Consider the following 10181-nt stretch of genomic DNA (forward strand, 5'->3'; position numbering starts at 1 on the left):
TCCCTCTGTGCCTAGCCATGCTCCACAGATCCCTCTGTATAAATCCCTTGTTTCCTCACTGTCCTGTGAGGAGACTGAGGTCCGATGGTTTCGGCACTATCCAGAAATTCACCTGTGGTCAAGAATCTGCTGGCATGGACTAAAAGTTTGGGATAATCTATCTAAACCAATAACTGAGCATGGCGCGACACGTCTACCATCCCAACTACAGAGGACCATGCTTGGTGGAGCATACCTGTCACAGATAGGAGGACCCTGATCCAGCACAGCCTGAGTCTCTATTGAGTCTCTTTCTCAGAAATGCCCAAGACAGAAAGTTGGCTCCTCAGAGCCAGCGAGAGGAAACAAGCAGGGGGTCATGGTGCCCCCAGTGGAGTGTCTGACCAGGGGCAGGGGTGGTGTTGGGGCAGCCACTGACCTCTGCTGCTTGGAGAAGATGTTGGCAGCCGTTCCAGGTGGGAAGAGCAGCGATGGAGGTGGCATTGTGGACACATAGGCCCAGAGCAGAGGACCAGAGTCAGGGACCTGGGTGGGGGCCTTATGCCTGCTGGTAGTGCGCCATTGCCTGAGGTTTGAAACCCAGCACCGCAAGAAGGGGGGAGGGAGCTGGGGCACTGGTGGGAGCATCAATTTCCTGCTATACTCCAGTCTCTTGCTGATCACTCAACCACCTCTACTTTCCTCAACTTCTGGTAGTGTTGTAAACAAACAGAGGGAATCCTGGTGCTACCCAGCAGCATGGAATGTGGGCGTGGCCACCATTCTTGTATCCCATTGGTCAGAAAGGAACATGAAAGAATGGGGGTGTGGCCGGAATCCTGTGATGCAGGCAGTATGGGCAGAGCAAGATGACAGCGGCTACCCTAGCCTTTTTCCCAGGGAACTCTGTCCAATGCAGTTGGGGACAAGAGGGTAACCTGCTTTAGCTGGATGGCTGCACAGTTTGTTGTGTATGTCTGTTTGTTGCCAATCCTGGAGCTTGAACTAAAGATCTGGACACAGTCTGTGAGCTGCTTTTGCTCAAGGCTGGCCCTCCACACTTGATATGTTGGCACTGAAGTTGGAAAGGGGTCTCAAGGACTTTCTTGGCTTGGGTGACTTTGAACATGATCCTCCTTTCACAGCCTTGTAAGTATCAAGGAAGACTGCTGAGAGCCACTGGTGCCTGCCTAATCATTGGTCTTTCTGATGTTCTTGGACAGACTGGTGAGTACCCTATTCTCGGGTTGATGTGGTGGGAGCTAGAGCCCACAGTTTGAATCCTGATCCTTCCACCTCCAAATGGCAGGAGATCCTAAGAAACTTGTTTCTATCTATATGATACCCAATGGAATATTATGTATGTCATGATTGAATGGGTATTTCTTGAATGATTCTATGATAAAATTATACACAATTATATTATAGGACACTAATCAATTTAAGTTAATAATTTATTAAGCATTTAAACAATCACATTCATAAAATGGACACATAATGAAATTATGTGTCAGCATGTCCTCCTGGGGCAAATTGAGCTGACAGACTGTTCCCAGGATCTGAGATTGAGCCCAGGAGTTAACAAAATAAGAACAGATTGACATGCAGATGGCAGTAAGCTAATAAATATATATCTTTATAGAGTGCCAGAGATGTCTATACATTATTTATTTATATAGACTACATTCCTACCAATTCTTGGGTATTTATTATGTGTCCATGTAAGTAATGTAATTGTTTTCTTTCTTAAAAGAAATCAGTGTCGTGAAATCTTTGTGTTCCTGTAAGTAATAATAATCTTCTAATGCTTCATAAATATTAAATAAAATCAATCAGCTTCCTGAAATCATGCTGCCTAATTTTATGGAGCACTATTCACGAACAACTCATTCTGTGACATTGACAACATTCCATTGTTATTCCTATGGTTGGAAACCTATTTCTTAGTATCTCCTACCATTGGTTGGTCAGGGCCTATATTGCCATGTGAGCCTATGGCTTCCCCAATAGTCTGCCAGCCTTCAGCAATGAAAGGTGAAGTACTTTTTGCAACAGTGTAATTCAGACTCAGGAGGGTCACGTGCAAAGGAAGAAAACCGAAAAAGGCCACAGTTTTTCTGTACATTGTTTTCCCTGAAAGGCCTGGGGGTCGAGGATCCCAGGATCAGCTGTGAGTCCCATGGCTGCACCCCAGCCTAGGGTGATCGAAGCTGAGGCAGAGTTACCACGACCTGAGTTCAAGCCCAGTGCTGAGAAAAAGTTTTATAAAATTAGCTCCCTGGCTTGCAATTCCCCCTATTTATTCTGCCAGGTGTTGGATTTGAACTAAGGATCTGGGTAAATCTGCAGTAATGTGGATGAAGGGGAAGATCACTGTACTTGAGGATAAGAAAATCAAGCCTGTTCACTAGTCCTGAATTCAAGCCCCATCCCTGGAAAACATACTATTTATATACATTGTAAAGATAGGATTTATACTTACCTATAGATGTTCAGTCCATACATGTTTGGTGTGGTTGTTCCTTGTATTTTTTGTTTTATTCATTTATTTACCATTGATTTTACTATATGAAACCCATTTCGTTTATTACATTGATGACATCCTATCACAGAGCACTAGGTTTGTAGAAATGTACTCCATCATGCTTGACACCTAGAATTCTCAGAGAAAAGGAAAACAAGTTTCACCCTCGGCTTCTTACTTGACGATCCACTTGTTAATATTGCTGGGATCTGAACTCAGGGCCTAGAAGGAACAATTGGCCAATAAATCAAGGTGAACACACCAACCTGTGAGCAACCAAAGAGCTAGGTTATTCCCAGGATCTGATATTGATCTCCAGGGTGGTCCACTATAAGTTCATAATTTCATACATTCATAATTTAAACATAGGATCAATATTGACATACATGTGTGGACAGCATCTTGTGTTTGGTGCACTTCTCCTTATTTTGTCTCTAATTCATGGAGGTATTGTTTATTTTACTAAGTATGGTGACAGGTATAACTGTGCTGACATGGACGACAACCTGTTGCCATGGTTGTAGGGTTGCCTATGCATTCGCCATCCTCTTCTTTCACAGGAGAGGAAAACGTGTGTAACAACTGGCTTCTGACATCAGAATGAATCTTTTGTCAGTGCGGGGATTTGAACTCAGGTCTGGGTAGCTCTGTTTCACTGTGGGAGAATTGAAGCTCACCATCCTTGAAGACTAGAATGTCAGGCCTGGTCCAGGGCCTGATTTGAAGGCCCAGCACTGGACAAAATAATAAGCCCACCTTTTTTAAACATAAGATCTCTCTTTACCTACAGGAGTGGTATGCATCTTGAGTTCATTGTAGTTATTCTTTTTAATTTGTGTCTTATTCATGGATATATTGTGTATTTTATTGAGTATGGTGACAGATATAACTGTGCTGACATGGATGAAAACCTATTTCCATGGCTATAGAGGTGCCTATATAGCATTCTCCATCTGCGATGAGAACCAGGACTTTCGCAGGACAGGAAAAAAGGTGGATCAATTGGATTCTCACATCAGGTTGAATATTTTGGCAGTGCTGGGATTTGAACTCAAGGGCCAGCAGGCCCAATGAGTGAAAGGGACATGTTGACAACACCAGCCTGTGAGCCACTAAGGAGCTAGGCCATTCCCAGGACCTGAGTTCCAGCCCTGGTGGGTGCCAATACAGCCATAAATTCATAATTAAACAGAGGATCTATATTTCTAAACATTGGTGGGTGGCATCTTGTGTTTGGTGTAGTCATTCTCTTTATTTTGTGTCTTATTCATTGATGTATTATGTATTTTCTTGAGTATAGGATGACAGACATAACTCTGGTGAACTGGATGACAAACTATTCCCATGAGTATAGACTTGCCTATACATTCTCCATCCTAGCTGAGACACAGAACTTTCACAGCCTAGAAAAACAGATGCAACAACTGGCCTTTCACATCAGGGTGAAATTTTGGCAGTGCTGGGAATCGAACTCAGAGCCTAGGAGGCCCAACTGCCCAATGGGTTCACGTGATCACACCAGACTGTGACCCACTAAGGAGCTGGGTCATTCCCTGGAACTGAGATCGAGCCCCAGGGAGGCCTCAATAGTCCTCAATGCATCATTGAAACAATGGATGTATATTCACATCCGTGTGTGGACTTCATCGTGCATTGAGTGTAGTTATTCTCTTTATTTTGTATGCTATTCATGCATATATTGTGTATTTTCTTGAGTATATGATGACAAGTATACCTGGACTGACATGGATAACAACTTATTCTCATTGCCACAGGGTGGCCCATTTATTCTCAATCCTAGTTGAGACCCAAGACTTGCACAGAAAAGAAAAACAGGTGCAAAGATTGGCTTTGGACATCTAGATGAATCTTTTGGCAGGGATGGGATCTGAACTCCGGACCTAGCAGGCCCAATTGACGAATGGGTCCACATGAGCACAACAGCCTGTGAGCCACGAAGGACCTAGGCCATTCCCAGGACCTGAGATTGAGGTCCCCCTGTCGGGGGGAAACTGGGTTGCATAATAGTCATCCATTCATAAGCTGAAGGTAGTATGCAAATAAGTACATATTTGTGTAGAGTAGGAGAGATGGTGACCTGTAATGGAATTCATTCTGTGTGACTACCATTTCTTGGAACTTTCTGGATGCCTCCTTTTCATGACTGTGATGATAATTATCATGCTTCATCAACTCTTCTTTACAAATAATCAATACTCCATGAGTCTTGCCTATCATTTCCTACTCCCATCATGCAGGAAGTACTCATTCAGGGATGCCATGACTCCTCCTAGGTTCAGAAACAAGTATCTCAGGGTCTCCCGCCATTCCCTCCTTGTAGTGGGGGGGCTGAATTCAAGCCTCAGACCTGGAAAACTTCATCTTACATACATTTTAAAGTTAGGATTTGTAATTCCGTACAGATGTTCAGTCCATATTGTGTTTGCTGTGGTTATTTATTTTATTTCTTGTTTATTCATTTATTTACCATTTATTTTATTGACTCTGATGATACATATACCATTTATTAAATTGTTTACATCCTATCACAAAGCATCTAGATTTTAGATGTGTTCTTCATCAAACCTGACAGTGCTAGGATCTGAATTCAGTGCCTAGCAGGCTCAATTCAAGAATGAGTGAGTTTGAGCATGGCAGCCTCTAGCCAATGTGGCTGTCAGGTGGTTCCCAGATCGACCCCCAGGTTTGGCCAAAACAGTGATACATGGATAGGCAGATGGTGGTATATAAATAAATATATATTGGTAAAGAGTGCCAGGGCTGTCTATCTATGATTAAATGACACCTACAACTTTCCTACTAAATCTTAGATCTTTATTATACCTCCATTGAAGGAATATTATTCTTTTCATGATTAATAAAGTATTAATTAAGATCAATCAGCATTCTACTATTATTGCATCCAATTTTAGACTAGACTGGTGCATGAACTACACTTTTAATCAGTATTCCTATGAATAGGAATGAGTCTCTTGTGATCTCCTGCCGTTGGTGTCAGGACTGGGATTTGAATCCAGGGCCATGTTGACAGGTTGGCCTATGGTTTCACTGATATCCCACCAGCCCTCAGCAATGACAGGTCAAGTCTACTGCAGCCATATCATTCAGATCTAGGATGGTCAACATGCAAAGAAAAAAATTTTAAAACCCCAGCACTCTGCACCTCACCACTTTTTGTGCTTTCCAGCTTTTTTTTCTTCCTAAAATCCCTCTAGGCCTAGGATCTCAGGATCGGCTAAGTGTCTGGAGACTGCACCCCAGCCTAGGGAGATCCAAGCTGAGGCAGAGTTTCCATGACATGACGTCAAGCCCTATGTTTGGCCAAAAATTAATTGATTAATTAATTAATTAATCATTTAACTAAATTTAAAAAAATAAAACTCCCTGGTTTGGAATTTCTGCAAGTTTTCTTTCCTAGCCTGGGATTTAAAATTAGGATCTTGGTAAATCTTTAGCAATGTGAGGGAAGAGTTGCCACTACATGAGTTCAAAGCCTGTGCCAACAAAAAATGGAAAACTAAGTCACTGACCTCGGCAGGGGGAGGTAGTTGTGGAGATGGGAGGGAAAGGATAGTAAGGGCAAAACAAAGGAGGAGTCAACAATGCTCAATAGAAAATGTACTCATTAACTTGCTCCTGTAACTGTAACCAATCTGTACAACATTTTTAAAATAAAAAAAAAAAAAAAAGAAGAGAAACAATGTAATTCTCAGAGAAGCACTCAGGGAAATACGTCTGAATAGCTGTACAAAATTCTACACTGCTTTTTTTAAATGTTCAATATGGAACTGAAAAAACATGACTGCTTCCATTAATAAAAGCTAAGTCACTGTCTTGGAACTGGGGCCAGTATTTCTGCCATTGCTAGGATTTGAGCTCACCATCCAGGTAACTCTTTTGCAGCATGGTTGAAGGCAGAGCTCACTGTCCTTGAGGAAAAGAAATTCAGGCTAGAATCCCCATGTCCTGAATGAAGGTCCTGCAAGAGAAAAAATATTTCTATACATACGTAATATATATATACTTACATATGTATGTTAATTTCACATTATGATTTTTATTATTGATTTTGTATTTTATTTTTCTTTGATTCATTTATTGATTATTGTATTTAGTATTATTATACACATAATTTTTTTACATTTTGCACATATATTTTAAAATTAAACACAATAATTTAGGATATTGACTCATTTTTCATTAATATTTTATTAAGTGTTGAAACACAGTACATAATTAAATGGAAGCATTTGTCACAGTCTTCACATGTTTATAGTCTGCCCCAAGTATGAGCTTTGTCTTGTCTTTGGACATCTTCCCATTGGGATCTCTTTAGAACGTTTATATTCAGAAACCTTTTCTTGAGGATAGGCAGGTGAGGGATAAAATTGGAAGGGTGGGGTAGAAATGTGGCTTAGTGGTAAAGAGCTGGCTCAACATGCATGAATGACTGGGTTTGAATCCTCATTGCCACATAATCAGAAAAAGCCAGAAGCTGTGGAGTGGCTCACGTGGCTAGACTTGAGAAAAAGAAGCTCAGGGACAGTACCCAGGCCCTAAGATAAAGCCCCAGAAGTGTCAAAAACAATAGGCCAGATGACAGTGGCTCACAGCTGGAACCCTAGGTTCTCAGTAGACTGAGAGCAGAAGACCAGAGTTCAAAGACAACCTAGGCAAGGAAAGCCTGTTAGACTCTTATCTCCAGTGAACCACCAAAAGACCCTATGTGGTGCTGTGGCTAAAGTGGTAGAGTGTTAGCCTTGAGCTGAAGGGATCAGGGACAGTGCCCAGGCTTGAGTTCGAGACATACACCTGGAAAAAAAAGTGAGGGTTAATCAAAGTACTTTTCCTATTTATTAATGAGGAGAACATTCTCTGGAAAATGAACACTGATGTACACCAGAATTGCAGTTAGAGCTCCAGGTTCAAGTGTAGCAGATCCATATACCCAGCCTCTCAGACTCTAGCATTGTAACCTTGTGTCCTACAGGGTTCTGAACGGTCCATTGTTGAAAGGCATAATATGCTCCCCAAACACTTTGCAATAAGCATTTGACTTCTATTGTCAATGTCATTACAGTTCTGAACCTACCAGAGCTCCAGTAGCTCACGCCCATCAACCTAGCTCCGGAGGCTAAGGTCTCAGGAACACAGGATGAAGCCAATCAGGGCAGGGAAGTCTTTGACACTCTGACTTCCATTTCTGAAAGGTCAGATGTACAAGAGCTTCTTGTGTTTCCCTTGGTGATGAGAATTTACTTGCACTCTAAATGTTCTTAGAGTTCCTGAGCTATAGAAGAAGGCAAGAAACATCAACGACCCATCCGGGGTTCAAATGGAGTTCTCAGAATCCAAGCCCTAGCCCTGTTAGCAGGATGAAATCCAGTGTAACACTGTATTTGAAGGAAAGAAAACAGTTGCAAAAGCCAGGCTAGGTGCCGAGACCTAGCCCTGCAGGATTAAGAGGCAGAATGTACACACTCAACAGGGAAGTGAGCTGCCAAACCACTTCATTCATTCCAGGAACAACCAGCAATGAAGGGAAACCTGAAATATTTGTTAGAGTTACACCAGGGTCAGGCTTTTATCAGCCTCTTCAAATAATGACTAATTAACCTTCCTCCTTCAGGTGAAGGGAGCCTCAGGCTATCTTTAGGTTACCAGTAGAGAGCCAGTTTAGTGAGGGAGAGGGGAGGAACAGAGTAGAAAAACCCTGCTCTCTGGTCTTAGGGAGTGGGTTTTTGACTCTCCATTTGTCAGATTTGAAGCCCTTCTACCTCTGCCAGTCCATTCTCCTTCCTTCATTCTCCACTTAATTAATGCAAATCCCCAGACCAACTAGAGGCAGGGCTGTTTCTCTTCTGTCTCCAAGCCCCTGAGTTAGAACCTAGCTCTGCCCTCGTGGCTCTGGGGCCTTTGGCTACCTTAGAAGTGGGAAAGAGACAGTCTTCCTGCTCTGTCATTGTGTGAAGGTGATGCTGGTGACCTAGCACACTGCAGAAGGCCTCATGAATGAGAAGTGTTCCCTTCCTTCCTCCTGACATCCAAGACCAGATTTATCTATCAACTTTCTGTCTATCTATCTAAACTATCTATCTATCTATCTATCTATCTATCTATCTATCTATCTATCTATCTATCTATCTATCTATCTATCTATCTATCTATCTATCTATCTATCTATCTATCTATCTATCTATCTATCTATCTATCTATCTATCTATCTATCTATCTATCTATCTATCTATCTATCTATCTATCTATCTATCTATCTATCTAATCTACCTACCTACCTACTTAGGTATCTCTTTGCCAGTTTTTGGATTGAACTCAAGATCTGGGCACTGTCTGTAGCACTCTACTACTTAAGCCACAGCACTAATTCTGGCTTTTTCTTTGTATATGATACCGAGGAATCGTACCCAGGGCTTCGTGCATGCTAGGCAAGCACTTTCTCACTAATCCACATTCCCAGCCCCTTCATCTTTTCCTTAATGGTAGTTTTTACATAAGTATGCTACCATTTTAAGTCCCCTAGTTTAATTTTCTGAATACTGGTCACTTCTACAAAACCTGATCTTCTTTTCCCCTGCCTGATTTGTGACTGGTCCTGCATTGGCCTAATAATTAATGTAAATAAAGGCTGCTGAGAGCTGCAGTGTTCATCATATAATGACACAGGACTGGAAACCTGGAAGAGAAAAGCCATGGGTCTGAAATGAAGAAAATGGTGCAGTATGCACTAGGAGCATATTTGAAAAAATGAACAAGTAAATAAAAGAAGAAGCATTGCATACAGTCTGTTTGCACTCAGGGAGGTAATATACACACATAAGTAGGTCGGGCGTTGATAAAAAAATTTGGCCTTCTCTTTTTGAAAATTTTTTTGTGGTCATCCCAGGGCTTAAACTCAGGGCCTGATGCGTTCCTTGGCTGTTTTTCCCAAGGCTGAGGTGTTACCGCCACCACAGCTCCACTTCCAGCCATCTGGTCATTAATTGGACATAAGCACCTCCCAGGCTTTCCTGCCTGTTCTAGCCTGTGTTTCCTGCTTGGCTTTCTCTCTCAAAGCTGGAGTTCTTTCCTCTGGACCACTGCTCCACTTCCAGTTTTCTGGTGGTTTATTGGAGATAAGAGTCTCACAGACTTCCTGCTCAGGCTGACTTTGAATGGCGATTTCCCGAAGAGGATTCAAGCAGCTTTTCTCAAGGATACACAGAGGAGTGCTCCACACAAAACCTCATTGTAAATCTCGAGAGGCACTAGAGGAAAAGAGATTCATGAAAATGCTTCTAGTGTGTTCTAGATACTTAAGGTTGGAGACACACAACACATAATTATTAGATCATTTTATGTGCAAAAGGAACAATGCAGACATTATGAGAATCATTGCAGCTTTCAGTCCTCTCATCCTGAGACAGTAAATTCACTGCAGCTCAATGCTAAGTGACAGAACTGGCATGTCCTGTGGATATTTTCTCCCAATTCCTGTGACACTCGTTTCTCACTTTTGGCTTCAAACCTGTGACCAGAGGGGAAGATGAGGCAAGAAAATCCTTCTCAGTGAAAACAGCCATAAAGATCATTGGGTAGTTAACTTATAAATTCAAGACATTGGAATGACCCTGTTAAGAAGTCAGATTGTCCAGATTAAAAA

The sequence above is a fragment of the Dipodomys spectabilis genome, unplaced genomic scaffold, assembly GCF_019054845.1.
Source record: "Dipodomys spectabilis isolate Male_0828 unplaced genomic scaffold, ASM1905484v1 ptg000301l, whole genome shotgun sequence".
NCBI lineage: Eukaryota > Metazoa > Chordata > Mammalia > Rodentia > Heteromyidae > Dipodomys > Dipodomys spectabilis.